This window comes from Leuresthes tenuis, unplaced genomic scaffold (assembly GCF_036924035.1).
Source record: "Leuresthes tenuis unplaced genomic scaffold, fLeuTen1.0.hap1 SCAF_8, whole genome shotgun sequence".
Classification (NCBI taxonomy): Eukaryota; Metazoa; Chordata; class Actinopteri; order Atheriniformes; family Atherinopsidae; genus Leuresthes; species Leuresthes tenuis.
This window is the reverse complement of record NW_027325362.1, coordinates 11,511,862-11,532,979: the sequence shown is the minus strand read 5'-3', so window position 1 is coordinate 11,532,979 and position 21,118 is coordinate 11,511,862. Positions and strand designations below refer to the sequence as shown.

The 21,118-nt window shown below is 37.7% G+C and overlaps 2 protein-coding genes across 2 annotated transcripts in view; one reads left to right on the top strand and one right to left on the bottom strand.

Moving 5' to 3' along the window:
• The window catches only part of edrf1 (erythroid differentiation regulatory factor 1), a 447,039-nt gene that overhangs the window by 363,969 nt on the left and 61,952 nt on the right, over positions 1-21,118 (bottom strand). The gene's annotated exons all lie outside the window — the stretch shown is intronic.
• Positions 1-21,118, top strand: part of adam12b (ADAM metallopeptidase domain 12b) — an 86,291-nt gene that overhangs the window by 20,532 nt on the left and 44,641 nt on the right. The gene's annotated exons all lie outside the window — the stretch shown is intronic.

Genomic DNA, 21,118 nt, shown 5'->3' with positions numbered 1-21,118 from the left:
TCCTTGTTCTCCATGTGACCTGCAGTGATCGCAGCATCAGCTGTGAGTGATAAGTCACTGGCTGTCACCTGCCCGGGAGCATTCTGCCGTTCCCATCCGGCCTGTTCACTGTCAGGCCAGATGTGTCCTCTGATACTTTACCAGTTCAGCCAACACAGAGCCGGTGGTCTCTGACCTCTGCGTGTCTGTTGTGGTGAGGGTGCATCCGTTTAGTCTGGGGCAAGATGAGGGTATATGACAGAATATGTTAGGAGTGACGAGGGTTTGTCTGAATAATTTTAAAGGAACGTTATACATTTCTGTTTCTTGATTATGACAATTCTGATCAAAAATGTCCATGGACCATCATCAAAAATCATGTCAATTGCACCTCTAATCTTTTTCTTTGATATTAAAAAGTAGTAGCTAATGTTAAAATATTTGAGTCAGTGTATGTAATGTTTTTCTTAAAATACTCCATGCAACACGGACTTAACTTTATCATATGACTAAAGGTCTGTCTCTCAGTGTGTGTTATGCAGAAAAGAAAATGATCAACCTGTCTGTGGCATGAGAAGTCTTCAACCCTACTAAAAAATATTGTACATTTCTCCTTCACTTTAATTGGATACTTCAAGAGAATTAATTGGTTTGTACAGGATAAGGCTCTGACTTTCAGCTGCAAATGTGGCTCAGTCATGGGGACAAAAACGAGACAAAACAACTAACCTTCCCTGTACGTGTTGGTGTTCTAGAGGAGAATACATCTGAATGCAGAGAATAACCTAGCAATGCCTCTTTGTCCTGTGTTTTGTTTTAATCTGCTGAGCACATTCAGTTTGTTCATTTGGCACCGCTGCAGAGCACAACTGTTCCAAGGCCAGTGTGAAATTATCTCGCTCCTCACGAATATAAACACACTACCAGAGCCAATTAATAAACTGTTGTTTGTCAGTCCCCAAAGCACTGTAACAGGAAAACTTGGTCAAAATAAGGCAAGTGCATTTCTGTGGAGAAGAACCATCAGTCAGGGTCTGCTGTGTGTGTGTTTGGTGGCATACTCACAACCTAAACGGTTTCAGTTTTTGCAGACTTTTTAAATTTAGGTTTATTGCACATACGGCTGAGCTTTAACTGAAGCTGATTTCCCTCGATGGTAGAGGCCATCTCTTCTGTGTTCCTGCCAGCTTCTGGGAGCAAACTGTCTGAGTAAAATAAATGTGTTTTAGGTTAGCAAGCTGCCTCTGAATTTTAGAGCGTTTGTATCTCTTCACCGCTAAACGTTGATGACAGCTTTCAAAAGAAGAGCTCTGCATCACTCAGGTTTGTGAATGTTGGAGCGAGAGAGGTTATTTCAAAGTAAATGTTTGTACTTTTAACTCTGTTAGCTCTGATTTAGCCCTTTGCCAGCCCTGTTTCCAAGCAGCATACCAGGGAGATACTTAGATCAGCAAATACTTTATGCCACTACATATTAACCTTTTCCCCCGTGTGTTTTCTGGCTGAAAACTGGCCTGTTTTCAAAAGTGGCAGAAAATGTTTTATAAGAGCAATGGAAATGGCCATGTCATATTTAATATTTAAGGCTTGACGTGTTGTACAGTGCAAACGGAGCTGGACAGACATGCAGACTTGTGCCAGCAGCTGCAGCTTTGAAGTATAGCATTGATCAATGGCACAGTTGTCTAGGTTCAAATGATTAATGGTGGTCGTATGGGACATTCCACATTAGTCTTGATTAAAGACTTCAATAATGTTGTCTGGGGGACCAAGAAGCTTGTCTATGTGTGTGTGAGGAAAAAGAGAGAAAGAAGTAGCAAGGATATACAGCTGGACCCACTTAGTGAAGTATTGTACAGTAAGTATAATCCTTTCTGGTTTCTAAGGCCTGGGATTATTTAAAATTGTTTAGAGCTGATGTGATGTCCGTTTTTTATTTAAAGAGATTGCATATTTTATGCACTGAGTAAATGCATAAGCTAAAGTATTGGAATTTTTTTGTTTGTGTATATATAAGCCTAACAAGTTAAGAAATAAAAGCCGTACCGTAAATACTTTAGCCTTTATTATATTGATATAACATTTGGTGTATTGGATTGAACAACTTTTTGTTCCATATCTTATTGTTGTAATTTGTCATTTGTTGGGAAAATATGTTATTTGAAGTATTTTCAATCTCAATCTAGCATGAGATGAACAGAACAGTGGAACTTCCTAGAAAGTGGAGAAGCCCCTTTTAGTGCCATTTCTATGATTTCAGTTTCTCGTCAGTCGTGCTGAAAGGTAGAGAGTTAAAGAATGAAACAGTAAACACAAAAATGGTTGAACTGTCAGAAGGCCGGAAGGCCGTGAGTTGAGCTGGCAGTCAAGTGTAGCATGAACCACCACTTTCTTGCCAAGCTTCCACTTCCTTGCCTACTTATAACATCCTGTCCCCTGGCAACCAGCATCCGACAACACCAAGGAAATCAGTCATGATCCTTGAACTAAGCCGAGATTGAAAAAGCATGCAGATGGTTAGCAGCACCGTTCCTTTGTTGTAACTGTATCTGGCAGTATTTTATGTACCATTTAAGCTGTATTTTGGGCATAATGACCACAAGTGGACAGCTCCAAGTTTATCAGTTTGCACCTGGTATTTAAGTCCATCTCCACCAGTTGTACACATAGACTGTGTGACATACAGTCAGCTACAGTCACAACAGTCAAGAAAGAAGGTTTGCAAATGTTTTTGCAAAACTCAACATACATATTTAGCAGTCTAATAGTCATTATGATCTAATAGACAGGATATGAGAGAGGGGTAAAAGAACATGAAATGACCTGAGCCGGTATAATTTTGTTGACTAAAGATAGGGAAAGTGAGGCTTTTAAAGTATCTGAAATGTTTATTCTGAGGCAGTTTCTGTGGAGAAATAACAAAATCCTGAAAAAAACATAATCTGCTCTGCTCACCAAAACATTTTACAGCAATCTCAATAAATTTCACTGCAGTATGATGCATAGCAGTTATGTCACGTAATTATGTTAATAAATGTCATAAATCTATTAATGTTTTAAACAGTTTAATGCCAAAAATCTTACAGTTGCACCTTTTTAGAAACTGTGTGCCATCATTCTGGTTAAAGTCTGGGACTCAGAACAGGAGGAAAAATAAGTTGAGTATTTAGGTACTTGACCACTTTAGTACTCCACATTTTAGCTGCATTTTGGTGAGTACCAGAAAGTGTTGAGGGTTGACTTTCTGAATCGATCCAGGTTTCCAGTAAATTCAGTGACATTAAATTGTCACATATTCTGAAGTGCACTGTATCACAGTTTATGTGAAAATAAGCACTTAAATGCTTAATGATATGCATCTTTTAATTTCTCTATATTGCTGCAGTTTACTCGAAATATACAGTATGTATTACTACTATTATGATTAATTTCAGCTCTATTGAGGTAGGCATAAAGTGAAACACCTCTTTTCTCCTTAGAACACAATAAGCTAATATGTTCATGCTCTAGCTGGCCCTCTACATATGACCATGCATTTCCCAGTGAGAACATTTCCTTTCATTCTTTTGTGGCAGGAAAGAAAAGAGGAAAGAGCCCTTTTGAAACCCACAGCCACATCTAAACAGCATCATTATGTTTTTGACAAAAGAAAATCCCCATAGCAACATCCTCAGTGTGATCCATGGAAAAAAAAGATGCACCCCATTTCAATAACAAAGCTGACAATTCCAACATGTTCCTCAGTGTGTGTTACACAGAGAATATCATTAAGCAGTTTATTCAATGAGGAGTCTTTAACCATACTAAGAATGACCTTAGGTTTCTGATGCACTTTAATTGGATATTGTAAAATCATGAGACAAGTAGAATTACAAAAGGATGTGGCTCTGTCTCTCAGGTGCATTGTTCAAGTCGAAAAGAACTGGCTGCTCGTTGTTTGGACGTCATCTTTGATGCTAAATCAAGCGTGTAAAGAGAAGTTTGTATGAGTAGCTCGTCAATATTAATGGGTTTCCATGCAGTCTACATAAAGATGTGCTTGCCTGATAACCTGATTGGGGTCAGAAACTAGGTGGATGCCAGCTGTCGAGCAGCAAACTTTAAAAGCAGTCAGTCCTCTTTTTCTGTCACACTGACACTTCCATCACTCCCACTTCCTCTGTTTTTGTACAGCTTCCTACACATCTGTTAAGATGTTGTTGGGATGCTTTCTTTATGTCACATTTCTCACTGTGTCTTTAGCTTTTCTGCCCCCTTTCTCTTATTATATTTCCCTTCTTAGAACCACCTCCCCCGCTCTACTCACAGAGGCTTGTTTTTGGACTCTGCAGCTCTTTTGTCACCACACAATCAGAGACCCTGTCAAAGCCACCCGGGAGGAAAGTTGGATCTCAGGCTGCTATTTGGTGCCAGCACATGTGTACTTGGACTTTGGTGCCAAGTTTCAGCATGATTTTTTTTGTGGGATGCCAAGATATTTTGTTGTGCCTGTCACAATCAATTCATGCATTATTATAACGGCCTACTGGGAGTTTGTAATGCCTGTTTGCATCACCATTATTATCATTATTATTGTTGTTGTTATTATTGTTATTATTACTACTTCTTTTGACTTGAAATGTAAGATCGACCAGGGTGCTGGTCAAACATAAACGCGACAATGTCTCCTGCTGTCAGATTAGTGGAAAGGAGTGTGTATCTGAAAACTGTGGTCAGTAACTCGAAAATGATTTAACTTAGCTTATATTACAGAGACTTGAGACAGGAAACCACATCACATGGTTCTCTCGAAATATGTCAGGCTGAGGAACAGAATACTTTGCCGGTCACATTCCCTCCTTTCACACTATGCGTACTGAGACTACAATCCAGAAACATGTCCCATTTCTCTGATTATTGATTAAAATGTGAATGCCACCTGTTTTACTGTTGATGTTGTTTCGTTAAGCTGAGTGGTAATCGCATTTTGTCTTCTACCATCTTTAATTTGTTGCCTGAGGAGTTTTGAGGATAATGCCGAGTGCCCTTGGGGAAAGCTGCCCAGCAGCCCTGAAGGACTGCATAAGAAAAAAAGGGCAAGTTGTCTCAGGTGTGGCTTGAGGAGATTAGTGTTGTCTTCAATTAGTCTGTTAAGAAGACTGTTTATCTTTGACTGAACATGCACATACATAGTGTGACTACGTCATTGAATAAACTTGTTTTTATTTTATTTTTGTCACAGTATTACTGACGTTGAATATGTTGGGAAATAAATGGCCAAAATTGCATGTCTTCCACTTATTTGCTGTAATACTGCTGTAAGTAAAACAGTTAAATGAACTGATACACTAATGCAGTACGTCAACACATGGCATCATCTGTTTGTTCCCTGCTAAATTTAGGGATCTGCAGCATAAGAGCAGATGGTAAGGGTGCTAGTACAGCACTTAACCAGTATGGTTGGGTTGTGCTTTGTATCTAGTTTTTAACCTTCTAACCTAAATATACTGTTTTCTAGCTCACCCGTCATGGGTCCAAGCTTAGAGAACACTTAGGAACTTGTGAGCATGAGCAATTGACTTTCTTTTTTTTTTGTTTTTGAGCACTTTGCAGAGAGTTAGAGCCTCTGAATGAGTGTACAGAGGAGATGCATTTGCAGCCTTGTTCACACATTCCTGAAAAAGACTGCTGCTCTTTGAAATTCGCCTCTGAAATACTCAGTGTGGCATCAGTGAAATGAACTATTGCCATGGTATAGGTGAATAGAAAATCTATTATTTGTGTTGGAGTTTTTGACTTGTTGGAGTGGAGCTACAAATGTTGATGATGCATAATAGCTGGATCCATTCTGGTCATCATTTATCTGCATCAGCAGGAAGCATGTCCTGGAGAGCGTGAGAATAATTATCTTACTTTGGTGCACATTGATCGTTTCCTCAAGATAATACAAAGCATGTGTGATCTGCATGTTATGATATACTTCCATACATTTGGCTATGACAAAATACAGCCATTAGTGTATGGTCTGTCATCAGATTGCACTTGCTCGACCAGTGAGTCATCCTGAGGTTTTACACGTAACCTCTTTGGATCTTTAGTTGTGAAAACCATGTGGTAATGGTTTTAATGAGACATCCTTTAAGAAATCACTCTGTGTGTGATCCATAACCACCACAGATCCACCAAAGACCAGGTCAGTTGTTGTGGACCCATGAGGAAGAAGGATTTTCTCCGCCTCAGACTGCTTTGTCGATGCCAGCTTTAGCACTCCCCATGTTATCGTTCTGCGCAGGTGATATAAGATGCAGGATAATCGGTAATATGAACATTTCTGCTGATGCCGCTGATCTGAAGCTAAAGATCTGCAGCATTTTAGATTGGAGTCATCAAGCATGTTGCAGATCCTCTCCAGTAATAGTCTACCTTTGTAAAATTACAAGCAGTGTGTGTCAACTAAGCATAACACACATATCTCCTACAATCACGTATGCACGTCTGCCAATTTAAGCACAACATGACAAACAACTGTCAGTGAATGGATGGCCAGCAGTAGTCAGTACATGGGGCCTGGAGTCATATATCACACACACGTACACACACACTCGCTAGCTTGTGTGTCTATTACATGTGAGGACATTCCATGTATTTACATGCATGTAAGAACCATTTGATCTTCATTTGAAGGTCAGAAAATTAACAATATCCTTTATTTTAATTTATTTTAATCATCACTTCACTGCAGGACTCAATTTGATTTCAAGCTAGCTGTTTACACACATGAGAAGCAACCTGTATCATTCTGTAGGGGATGCAAGTTGAATTTTAAGTTTGAGGCGACAGCTTTAATCACTGCAAATCTGCAGCTTTAATCACTGCAGATTTGCAAATGACATACCTGTGACTTATGACCTATGAATAAAGAGTAAAAGATCCTTCAGATTATTCCAATGAATTACAAATCAGGCCTTGAATTTTGTTGTTTTAACTTACGTGAACATGTTTGATAATCTCCTCTTATAAATAAAAGCTCCCCTGTTGCCACACTGAATAATTTCTTTAAAAAAATTCTGAACTAATTAAGTGAAAGAACAAGTTGAATAAAATTCTTTTAATTTAAACTAAATTCTTATTGCATGAAAAATAGAGATTCACAGAATGAAACATATTGTGAATCACAAAAACAACATGTATAGAAAACATACAACAACTTTCCATTATGTGTAATTTATATGGCTATTATATTATATAACTCAAAGAAAGTTCAGTTTCTCAAATACAGCATGGTGGGAAGTCCTCTAACATACCGATCATGTTTCTGTATAAACTAAGCTCAACAATAAAGACTCAACATTAAAGTGAATCTAACTTTATAAAGTTAGAAATTAATAAAGGTAATTTATATTTGTGGCTGGATCTGCTAAATTTCTGAATTATGCTGCTTCATCAGTCTCAGCAATTAACTCATCACTTAAGAATTCTGATAACTGACAGAGAGGAGTAATAAACCTAGATAAATAGAACCAACTGTGGTAACCTTAGATATCCTATCACTCCTTCACTGGTTTGAGATGCTACAGAACTCCAGAGAATGAGTGACATAACTGAGCGACTGCTGGCTCTATCACGTTTGTATCCTTTGGTCAGGCAATGAATAAGTGTAGCGCATGATATGCTCCAGACAGTCAAACATTAAAGCTAAAATCAAAGCCCTGATTAAGTTAAAAGCACTTTGTTGTTTTCCACCCCGTAGACTGTCCAAAAATTGGCATCTCCTGCTCGATACCCAGTAGTCATGACTTAAGTTACACTGTGTCAGCTTCAGTGACAGATTGCTCACCCTGATCCATATGTTAAACTGATACATCAGTGCAAAGTGAAATATTCCATCTCTAGCATATTTGCAGGGTAATGGGCTGCAGAATGACAGATTGTGTGCTATTATCTTATCTGAGAATCAATGCAGCATCCATGAAAGAGTGTGTTTAATGACATGAGACATTTTTTAAAAGGACAGCTATAGTGCCTCATGCTGTCTGGAAGTATAGAAATGATGGCCTGTGCCACTATATTGCAATTGCAAATCTATATTGTAGCAGTGTGTATTTAAAATAACAAAACAGAAAAAGTGTTAAATGAATGGATGTGATTGTGGGAGAGCAGGAGGAAGCTGATTCAGTTCGATATGCACTGGTTAATTTGTTTTCCTTTCCTTTCTTAAGAAAGACAGCAGTAACAGAGGAAGACAAAAATAAAAGCGAAGGGAAGAAAAATAAAAGACGAGTTTAATGTCTTCTCTACTCAGCTCTTAATTGCATATTTCCCCTGAAGACAAAAACTATGGTTTAACAATGAGGCTGCCCAAGGGAATCACCATAGATTAATTGGACAGATAGCAACCCTCTGACATTAACATTTATGCATTTGTTTACTCTTTTTCAATGAATAATAATAGGCCACCTCCCTTGAAGATCCCTAGTCCCTCATTAGTTCCGGTGTGTGGCTTGTTATGGATAGGAATATTACAGCAGAAAAAGCAAAAATCATTTCACTACTGTGCTGGCATATAAAAAACAATTTCCCAAGGTGTCTAGGAATAATTGTATTCTCAGAAATTTTAGAAAGCATTTGTTCTTCTTCACATAAGTTGTATCAATATTTTTAGCTTGCAGACTGACTTTAAACTAGACATATTGGGCCTTTTTTTGAAGTTGTCTGTGACATGTTTTGGTAAAAAAAAACACAGAATAATTACCACAACACCCGTCTTCACCCGGTCTTTACAGCCTTGTTCAGAGCAGCCTGTTTTAAAGTCTCTTTTGAGTAACTTTAAGCCAGCATGAAAACAAAGAATTGGAATAAAATGACAAATTAAGCTTAAAGCATGGTATGTTATATGAGAACTTATACAGTACATAGAGTAAAACCTCACACTAGCACACACATGTAACCAAGCGCTGACTACCACATTGAAAATTGATTGAAAAATGCCTGACTAGTCATTATATGTATTGAATACTTGTATTTGGCCATGGATAGATGGTTCTGATTCTTCTTTTAGGCCCAATTGCATTGCAAGTCATGCTTTGAATTGACCCAGGTTGTTACGAAAATCAAACCAAAACTTTTTTGGCTGTCAGGATTTTGCGAATCATTGGTGGAATATTACTGGCACATTACTCTAAAAATCAAAGTCTACCAGAATTGGGGTTTTAAACCTTACATTTACATTTGATTTGATTCCACAGAAAGATAGCTTGCCAAGTAAATTGAGATTTTTGTTCATCAAGATCTAATAAAACATTGGACAACATACTGTTAGTGCTTTATTTGTTGTTTTCTTAAGTAAACTATAACTGCTAACAATAAACTGTTATTGATAACTGAGCAATATAGCAACCCCGGAGAAACCTATATTTCTATGTACATTTAACCTACAAAGGTTGAAAATGACTTGATTCCAAGCTCTGACTTCCAACTACCAAAGAATAGAATAGGAGTACTTTATTCATCCCAAACTGGGAAATTTCTTTGCAGACTGGGAAATTTCTCTGCAAATGTAGCATCATAAGTTGTGTGTGGGGATAAAGATGGGGAAGCTGAAGAATTCTAACTTAAGCACTGGCTGAGATGTCTTAGTTGGTTACAAATCTGAATCTCTCCCTGAATTACATATTCTCAAACCGAGGAGGCCCCAAACAGAATTGCAAGGATTTGTTATGTTGGCACTCATAGCTGTCAAACTCAGGCCCAATGTGAATGCTGACCCAACCTCAAACTAACAGAAAACCTGCTTATCTTGAGGCTGGTGCAAGAAGAAAATAAGTTGCCGGGCAGAAGCACCATAGCACTGCTGTATCTGTTGTTGTTTGTCCTTTGCTGGGTCAGCCGTGTATGACATATCTGCCATTCACCAGATTCAACAGTTTACGTTTACAATTTGATTCATTTCAAGCATAAAAGCATGTATCCAAACGTTTTAAATAGGTGAATGTTTAAAGTGACATCTAAGTTATATTAGGGCATGAGGGAATTTCATTTTGATTAACTGATTCATTAATAACTGCCTTTTAAAGTCAAGTTCCTAAAATGATCTGTGGAAGCTGAGCAAGTTAAGTTATTGTAATTGCAGAAGGGGACCCACCTCATGAAATGTATGGATGTAACTGAGGGATTTAAGATAGTGTTTCTGTTGGGTAAGGCATTGATCAAACATGTGTTCATAACTACTATCAACACCATATTACACTAACAGATTTCAGTATTACAAATTTTATGGTTCAGTGCTTGTTAATGGAAGCGATGTTGCATCCAGGCATATTGAGTCTGCATCATTATTATTTGGTGAAAAGCAAAAGTCTGTTGTTTTGGTAATAAAGAATTTGTGCATCTCTTCCTTGGCCACACGCTTCACTTTTTTTTTTTGCACTGTTAAGCTTGGATCATTAATTAGAACAAGCAGCCTCAATGGTGTAGTATGTGTAGAGAACACAAACGCCTGAGGCTAACTTTGCACAAGATGGGCAGGTTGAGCCAGCGTTATCGCAGCTGACATTATGCAAAGACTGGCTCAAATACATGCACTGAGCTCACTCTAACTGCACTTCATATGAGTGCAAAGGCACTCACACTGATTTGACAAAGTACTCCCTTCAAAGGGAGCTGGGGAATATGACATCATGCTCTTTTTACAGTTATGAGGAAAAATATGTTTAGTGTGGGAATCATTTGATGATGTTAAATATTCCGGACATGTAGGCCAGCAGCTATGAAACATTTCATTCTTTAACAGCTGTGCCTCTCTGCTGTGGTGGTTACCGTTCTGTTCAGAACCGAGGAAATTAATAAAAGTGATGTAGCTGCAGCCCAAACTGCAGTGTGATTTTATTTGAAGCATAAAAAAGTCAGGAGCCTGACACCACAGCATTTGTAAGCCTTGCGTTGCACCTACTGCATTTTGTTTTTATCAAATTTCTGTTATCAGTTCCTAAGACTTCTACTTAGACTTTTTCGGACTCTATGGTAGCAAAACATAATAGGGAATAGAAACGAGAAGCATCTGGTAGCATGAAGATAAGATTCCTTTCACTGGGATATAAAAGAAAACAAAGTCTTTGGAGGGTTAAACTAACATTGATGTTATTGATTTAATAATTTACTTCCTAGATTAATTACTGACATAATTACGTTTGCTCCCCACTGACATTGAAGTATTTTTACCTAGATTTTGTTCTCCATCTATCCATGAGTCATTATGGTAATTCTAATGTATCATTTGACTGAATATTGTAGTTGAAATAGTATTAAATGTTTGGAGATTCTAGATCAAACTGAGATTTAAAAAGGATACCTTCTGTGTCTTATTTCTCAGAAAGACTCGAGAAATTACTAAATAAAGTGATTTCAACCATTTTTCTCTGGGTATGACTGGAGGCTTTTATATCAAATAGATGCTTCGTGGCAGGGTTTTCATTTTAACTGTAGCAATTCAACCCATGAGTGAGAGTGGAAAGTTGGACCAGTGTGTGAGCTCATCCTCTAACCTTTTTTTTTACAGGGGAGTATAGTTGATGTGGAGAAGTTCTGACAGCCTTGGGGAAACTTTAATACCTATACATTTGACATATCCGATGTGGATGGTTTAATTGTTGTATGTCAGTCAGAGAAAGCTTATTCAGAGGAATTTACTGACTACAGTAATTTGCATAAAATTCTCTCACACTGCACTGTAATTCAATTATCTTTTATTCAGAGGGTGTAAAGCAGAAATTCTTAAAGTGTTGATGACAATCTAGGGAACCAGCATTTGATGGTACAGGAACTGCACTCATCAAACAATCCTCCGTCACGGACAATAACATGAGCAATAACATAGCTTTCCTGTGATGCTGCTGGCAAAAAAAAATAGTCTTGTTAAGTGAGTTTTTGCTCTTTACTCATGAACATGTTTTAGGATTTCTTACTCCTATAAAGATGTTGATTCATCTGTTTGCACAAAAGGCACTTTATCTGTCCCTCGACATCTGATAGACTGGGAACTTTATCTATTTTTCCTAAAATGTCTTTATCTACTTAACCAACAATTTTTGTGGCTTTTACATCTCTTGCGGATCTTTTGTAGTAGTGACAGGTCATCATTTGTGTGACACGTTGTTGTGACATTCATGCCAATAAAGCAAATATTAATTGAGTCCCCACAACCCTCACAAGACCAGTAGTTGCTATGCAACCATTAGCTTTTTGAAAATCATCATTTGTGTTCTCACAGTCACTTGTCTGGGTGGCGCAGTTGTAGACAGTCGAGTCTGGAGTATAATTCCCTATTACGTCTATGAGAAGTTACCATTCCAAAAAAATCCCTGCAACCTGAAAGCCTTTGTCAAACCCAGTTCTAGTTACCCCAGTTTATCGATGGAGAAAATAAGATTCATGTGAGACTGCTTGTAACTTTATGAAAACTCCTAAATACACTGCTATTATTGGAAAGGCAGAAGGTTTTTTTTTACTTACACACAGACGTCACAGAAGATATCCTGGAAGCTTCTTGCTTAAGCACAGAGCTTGTAGAAATCTTCATTTATAACACGTTGTATGAAACATTAATCGCAATCAAATTAAATCTTTATGTAGGCCTCATTTGGCCTGCGGGACTAAAATATCTCAGGAGAAATCTTTCCTCTGATCAGTGTCATTTCATGTTCAACCTACAACTGAAAAAGTAAAAGTAGTATCTAAATGATTAATCGAGTGCAAAAATCCACAGAACTAATGCTGAATCCTTGCTAATGCTAAACCCACCATGTTTATGCAATCTTTAACTTCAAATTACTTTTTTAAGCAATCATAATGAGTTGGCTGGTTTATATCAGCTCTGTCTTAACTATTTCCAGGCCAAGTTTTTTTTTTTTTGTTACTTTTGACGAGTGATCAGTGTTGAGTCATGGCATTTACTTGGGCGTGGCACGCATCTTTTCCTCATGCCGACAAAAATGTTTTTTTGCACCACATGAATGTTGTATGTTGATTGAAATGAGCTGTGGGGGATTTTGATATGTAGAGGTGCATTTATTTCATGTCATGAACGCAGGTCACTGGCTGCACTTTGAGGATCCATGCTGTAAAGAGATCTGGTGACAGGTACAGTCGAGTAAGGATATCTGCAGTACATCTTCCATCAGTCCCTGCCCGCTCGCTAACCCAAATCCCCCTACAAGAAAAATCCTATCACATCACTGTCATCTGTTATTTTGTTTTAGTCCTTTCTGTCAAAGTATACATATTATCTTTTACAGCTGCAGTTTATTATCAGATATATGTTTCTTTTTTGAGGTTCTTATTTTTTTGCGTTTTTGAGCTTGGACAGCCTCCACTAATGGCTTCACTGAAGCATGATTCATCACTCACTTTCTAACATTCGTACTCCCTCTGCGGTTTGTTTTACTGATGCACTGACTTCACCCACTTCAGGCACAACATCACACAGAAGAGCTGTGAAGCCTGAGGTGAGGGATGCAGACAAAGAGAGATGTTTGATGAAGTCTGTAACCATACAGTGATTGTGAGAGGCTTTCATTTGGATTGTGAAGACAAGTTAGAACTCTGCTTTTTGTCATTCACCTTTTATGTTGTGTAGCTGACCAGATACATCTCTATCTGTTGGGACTTTCTTTGTCATTCAATCTCTTAAAGCAAACTTGGTAGAATGTGTCTGGATCTGAGTTTCTTTCTCTTATTTTTTTTTTTCTTTCCCTGTTATCTGAACGTCATTTCAGGACAAGCATCATGATCTGGAATTTTGTGAGCTCCCTTCTCTGTGACTTTCAACTAAGCAAAGAGAGATCTAGATTCATTAAGGAGCCACAGAAACTTTTCTTTGGTTAGTATTTAAATAGGCTCGTCCCAACAGTCTGCTTGTTGGATATTCATCGTTGCCTGCCGGTGGGTTTGTACTGGAATACTAGAATTTTACTAAAAATGCCTTTTTTTTTTGCCTCATTAATGTGACATTTTAGCCTTGCCAATGGTGGGACGAAGGCACTTGCTCACTTGTTCGGCTGGACATCCAATCTGGTCAACACTTTCAACAGAGCTTTAGCATGTATTGAATGGATCTGCAGGCAATTTGGTCCCCAGGCGAATAGATGCTGGAAACCTTTAGAATTTGTGAACAGATACGACTTTAAATATCCTGATTTTATTACAGATCCTATACATAGATGGAAGAAAAAGAAGAAAAAAAATTCAATATGTTGTATGTTCACTTCCAGCAGTAACTGCAACTAAATGTTTCTGGTAACTACTGATTAGAGCTGCTCCTGACCGTAGGATTCGTGAAGGGTCTTTGTAATGCTGCACAAAACTCTTTCAGCTGAGATACAGTTTGTCATGATGAAAAGCCGTTCTGACCCAGATTAATCCAAACAGGCCAAACCATTATTAACCCCCCATTTCTTAGATGAGGGTCTTCAAGCTAAATGCACTGTTTTCTTTTCTCTGAAAACAATTCTCATTTCAACCAAGAAGTTCTCTTTGACTCTCATATGTCCTCAGAATGTCCAACAGCCTTCTTGTCCATCTTATTTATTATTATTTAACCTTTATTTGACCTTAGAAATATAACTCTTGAGATGACCTTTAGTGTATAGCATACAGGTGCTGAAGAAATGTTATATTTGGAGAACATTTGCTTCATCCCTGCAGTCCTGCCAGGCACACCACTATTGTTTCGACTTCTCCTGGTGACGGCCTCATGAACATGAACATGAACATTATCCATTGTGAGAGTTTCTTTAGGTTACTTTGTGGCCTTGTGGACTTTTACTTACCTTGCTCTTGCAATTATTTGTTGCTCGGTTCTTGGGAGTGTAGCAATAGACTACAATTTCATCCATTTGTACACATCCTGCTTGAATGTGTATTGGTGGAGTCCAAATCTTTCTGCATTAAAGCTGCCATAACAGAAGTGTAAATGAGCTTCGTCAAGAGCACCGATACAATCCCATACCATCACAGAACCTGGATTTTGGACACCTTTTTGTCTATGTTGTAAAAAAACAGGGTGTACATTTCTTCCAAAAAAGATCTTGAATACTGATGTGTGAGAGCACAGTAAATGTTTTCTCTGTGTGATGGTCCATTCCAGATGAATCAGAGCCCAAAGCAGCTGATGCTGACTGGAAAAGATGAGCATAGGGTTTCTTTTTTTTATACATTAAGATTTTGAGTGACTTTTCTGAATGTAACACCATATTGACATGCTTGAGAAAGACTTCTAGCAGTCATCCTCTGCCCATGTGGTTATATCAGATACTGATGAATGATGGTTCGAGAAACATGCAGATTCCTTCCAATCTTACTTTAAATAGCATTTTAAAAAAATGATTTTCTCAAACGGGCTGCACGGTGGTGTGGTGGTTAGCACCGTCACCTCACAGCAAGAGGGTTCCAGGTTCAATCCCTGCCTGGGGCCTTTCTGTGTGGAGTTTGCATGTTCTCCCCGTGTATGCGTGGGTTCTCTCCAGGTACTCTGGCTTCCTCCCACCATCCAAAAAACATGCATGTCAGGTTAATTGGTGACTCCAAATTGTCCGTAGGAGTGAGTGTGAGCGTGCATGGTTGTTTGTCTCGTTTGTCTCTATGTGGCCCTGCGATGGACTGGCGACCTGTCCAGGGTGTACCCTGCCTTTCGCCCAATGTCTGCTGGGATAGGCTCCAGCCCACCCGCTACCCGATTAACGGACTGTCGGTATAGAAAATGGATGGATGGATTTTCTCAAACATTTGAAGTCAAATTGTAGATCCCCATCTCATCTCTGCTCCTCAGCAGACTCAGCCTTTCATTAAAACTGCTTTTGTATCAAATCATGATTACAATCATCGACTCTTGACTTCAGCTATTTGAAATGGCATAACATTTTCTTTTCTATCTCATTACTAGCCTTAAATTCATATTGTTTGCCTTAAATTGCTGAAATGTATTTTAAATGTCTTGAAAACCTGAAATGCAGAAATGTGATGAACAAAACAGCAATCAAATAAACATCAAAGTAAATCTAGGAATTAGTATATTTCATTCAGTATTTGTATTTTTCATAACTTAACTTGTGTGAAAATTTGATGATGTCCAAGGTCATATTTTTGCAAAAAAAAAAAAAAAACAAGACTAAAAGGTCAATGTAATTGGTCATCAAAGTTGGTACAAATAGTTTAGGTCCAGCGTACAGAATTTGTAGTTCAGAGGATTTTTTCATGATTGTCTTCCCTCACTTTTCCCACCATCACTTCTTTTTCTCTTCACTTTTCTATGGTATTGCCAGCTTTGTACACCCTAGTGCACCCACCTTAGCCAAGCATAAGCTGAAGGGACACTGAGCTGTATGTAAATCAATTTGGAACATAGCCATATGTGGAAATAGAATTAGTCTTGTCAGCCACACCTCTTTAGATACTCCTCTTCATCTCACTCTCCTTCTGTAGAAGTGAGCTCCTTTCTTTCTTTTTTTGGCTACCATAAGTAGCAGCTATAGGGAGGCTTTGGGTTAGATTTGTGGGGGAGAGAGGATTAAAAGAAATCACTGAAGTTAGCAGTCTTCAAAGGAAGCAGAGAGACTGCAAGAGGATTCCTCTCAAATGGTTTCATGCTCAAGGGGATTTGTGGAACGACGAATTACTACATGAGGCATAGAGTAGCAAATATGTAAATAAGTCTCACACTTTACATTTGCACACGGCATTGAACTCTCTGGAAACCAGAGATGATATGAAATAAATATTGATTTGTGTAAATAGAAAGTTGCCTGTCTCGTTTCAACTTCATTCAGATTAGATTAGATTAGATTAGATTTCCTTTATTGTACCGCAATGGAGGAAATTCACATGTTACAAGCAAGAGACAAAAAGATTCATTATGGTGTTGTAGCGAGATTTGTTCTTTTTCTAATAAAACTCATCAAAGCGTGTTCTATGTGCTATAATCTCAGCAGATAGAATCATAGATTCCTTGTCTGTGTGGTCCTTGCATTGTCATATATTTGGCACACATTCATTGCTTTTTGTGCAGGATGCACTTTATGTTAGCAATCCACTTGTGTCAGACTGAAGGGGAACGGGAACACAGAGAGGGTGTTGATATAAGCTCTCAAGGATCACAGGTTGAAGGTTTTACATCAGCTTTCGCAGCCACTAAATAAGTGTTGCTGCAAAACATGTGGGAGATTTGATTTCAATTTACTTGTAGGCCCTTTCCAAATATTTAACCACACTCCTAATTATATTCAAAGAATATAAGCATGAGCAGCATACTAGGCTCAAAAACCATGTGGGACAAGTTATTAATCTGTTTTTTTGTTTTTTTTTTAGAAACAATCAATAAGCCATGCAGTAAATTAATTAAAAAAATGTCAGCTCTGAGGAGCTGTTTGTAAGATGTGGATTAAAAGAGAAGAGATTGTTTTGTTCATTTAAGGCGAATAATAGTATTTACTGCCTCCCAGAGGTGTTGTTAATGAGCCTGCCATTTATCACTGTTAACCTAGGCGACTATTAGTGCACTGTTAATTAGATATTACACTATGTCTAATGAGCACAACACTTGCTCAGAAGCAGTAAATTCATAGTCATTAAACTAAGCAATTCAAGGAGACGTATATTATATTTTCGAAGTCATGGAAGTAAACAACTGACCATGAAGACCAGTCATAAAGCTATGTTTATGGTTACCGTTAGTAGTCTTGTGAATGAGCCAAAAGTGCCATCACAGTATGTGAAGCAGCAGGCGGTTTTGTATCTTTTACCTGGTCGTGCAGCTCTTGATGTTTGCAATGTGGTGGAACTTTTGAGAAAAAGAGGAAGATCTGCAGAAAAGCGTGTGCCAGCTGTGGGCATTTTTGTTAGCTAACAAGGTAAAAATATTTTAAATGTACTAAAACAACAAAAAGTGCTTCAAAGCTCACCAGATAAGTTGAAACTTATGTTGTTATATTTCTGTATGGATTATGTACAGTACCATGCAGAAGGCTTTAGGCTCCCCTCTTAATTTATATATTACTGGGAGAACAGGAAATTGGTGCAATGATTTACTGAAATGTTTGCAAATGTAAATAAATTGATTCATCCTAACTAACGAATCTATCCTGAATCGAATGATTAACTTGATAAATAAATTGTTTAAAATTTATTGAGCATAAGCTATTGAAATGTGATTAAGGTTTCCAAAACATATATTTCTTTTTAAGCCATTTCTTTCTTTCAACTCTCCTTAAAAATGTTGAACACTGGAACGAGACAATGCTTTGATTTGCTTACATTGCATTGTGCAACAATATGACAAACAACGTTAGCCGTCAAAGAAGAAAGTCGTGTCAATATACATTTGCATTTTCACAAGTAGTGCAATGAAATAGGACAGTAACTGGAAAGATTTAGTTTGCAGATGAGTTGTACTTTATGCACAGATTATACAAGAACAAACGCTACATTGGCACAGATATTATTATGTCTTGAGGCACTTCATGAAACATGAAAGAATCAATTTAACATTTACAGCTGTGGTGTAAGTTGATTGATTGAAGCTGAAACTATAATTTTCTTCACGTGGAATGAAGACATGTTAAAAAAAAGAAACAACATTTGCACATCCATCACAAGCTCAGCCTTTTTGTTCAGTTAATAAATTCCATCACCTGTCTCTGTAAAATGCAAAGCACAATTTAGAGAGTTCACACGAGGTTTCCACTGCAAGTTCAGTCGGTTTTCACCACTTTTCATACAATAACCTCAGCCTGAGTTGTAAGTAAGTGCTGCGTGTTGCTCTCGACAGAAATTAGAAAACAGACGTAGGTCATTACAACGAAATAAGATGTTTTTCCATGGAAATGTTCACATTTTCTGAGGGAGCCTGCTTATTTTCTGCCTTGTACTATTTTGGTGGGATTTAGAGATTGAGAAAATGGTTGAAAATTGAGGATGACTCAGATTTTCTTTTCTTTTAATATCTAACTCTTTTCAACATCTGCATAAAAGAAAGAAAGGTTATCTGTTTTTAAAGGATTATCTGGCCAACAACAAAAAAACAAAATCTAAGTTTTATATATATATATATATATATATATATATACAGATATATTCTATATATTTGGGTGTCTGATGTAAACACGAACAAAAAAAACCACATCTGAAAACAAGTCATTTAGTGAGTCATTCAACTTTGCAGTGTCACATTTCAGTTTCATATGATGCTGCATTCACTGTACCTTGGAATAATAATAATAATAATTTATAAAGCGCTTTAAATCAAAGTGCTGTAAAACAAAAAGTAAACAACGCACATTAAACAAATCAGCAGAAAATAGAAGCTGTAAAATAAAATCAATTAAAACAAGATAGAACTGGTTAAAACAGTGGCATAATAAAACTAAACAACACAACTCAAAGCTCATATGTAATGGTAAACAGGTGGATCTTTAGTTTTGCTTTAAATACGTCAACAGAACATGCCTGCCTGATGCCAAGAAGTAGACCGGTTCCAGAGTACCGGTGCACGAAAAGAAAAGGCCCTCTTACCAACTGTCTTTTTATGGACTTTTGGGACAGACAAAGACCAGAACCATGGGAGGGCAATGTACCTTCAGGTATATACGATTCTACCAGGGCAGATAGATATGATGCTGCAATGCCATTTACTATTTTGTATGTGAGGACCAACAGTCTGCTCTCACCCGAACAGGAAGCCAGACAGAGTGGAGTAATATGTTCAAATTTACTTGAAAGCTGAAACCTTTATGCTCTTGCTTGAAAGTCTCGTCATTAGTTCTATAGGCCAATAAACTAAAGAAATACATTAGATAATGTTTTACCATTATTCAATTTATTGTCTTGTATCCTAACAAGGAAATTTGACTTCTATTTGGCATTCTTTAATTTATTTTACCAGCTGGATGTTTGAAAATCTGATTTCCTTGTTGCCATTGAATAAACCATCAGTGCATCACCTGTAATAGCTGTTACATAAACATGTATTGGTTAAATGTTGCCTATATTACCAACAGTTTTTAGTGTAAGTGAAGTCCAGAGTTTATGGAGCCAATACGAGATGGAGGGATAACAATGTGAGTTATCAGTGGTGTTATTAACTGTCGATGTTATAGTCTTTAAGTACTACAGATCTAAAAAGAGGCAGACCCAGGAGGAAGTGAAGGGTGGAGTGGAGTGGAGTGGGTCACTTCATTCCCTAAAAGTATCCACGTGAATAGAGGTGGAAATTAACAGATAAAAAATGAGCTGGTGTGGAGTCTGTGTTGTTTTGACCAAAGCATGTAACAGACAACAGACATAAAAAGTGTATATAATATCTCCTTTTAGATGGTGATACAGTAAGCATCTGATCCTCAGTGGAGTCATTTTAAAAATGACTAAGATTTACAGTTCTACACTGAATAGATGAAAGATGACCAATGGGGGCAGAGGAAACTCTTTGCAAACACACTGTAAACATCCATGTCCTCATAAACTCTGTGTGCTCTTGCCAAGGAGTTGATTACAGGGAGATTCCAACATGTTAATTCTGCAGCTTTTCTACACTATGTAGTTTGGTGCCAGTGGCCAGACTGCCAAAAGCTGGTTTTCCCAACATGTTCCCAAAAATGCGGCACAAGAGCATTTGCTTGGAATTACCACTCACATGACACAAATCCCAACTATTTGGAATTAGATTTCATTTCAACTAAAATATCAGACTGTTATTTCTGCATCTTCTCTGTTCATCAGGGCCACTTTCAAAACACTGCCTGTGCAACCTCAGTATGATTGTATACATATTCTGTGATTTTCCCAATAAGCATATCACCATCTGATGTGTCATCCATTTTTAATGAGACATACCAAGCGACAGTGATTGTTGGCCGCTTGGCTTATCAGATTGGTTTAGAGGTTGCTAATGGTATGATAAGGCACATTAAAGCGATAATAAATGTTTAATTAAGCTAAATGTGTTAAAGCTCAGAGCACAGACAACTGATCCTTTTTTAAACAGGTCATAAAAGATTAACTTTAGATACACAGAGAAGCTATTAAATGTTTCAGAAGTACGAGAATGTGATGAATAACCCAGTTTCATCTGATTTTGGTTCAAGGTTTTGGTATACGTAGGACATCTGAGATGGGCCTG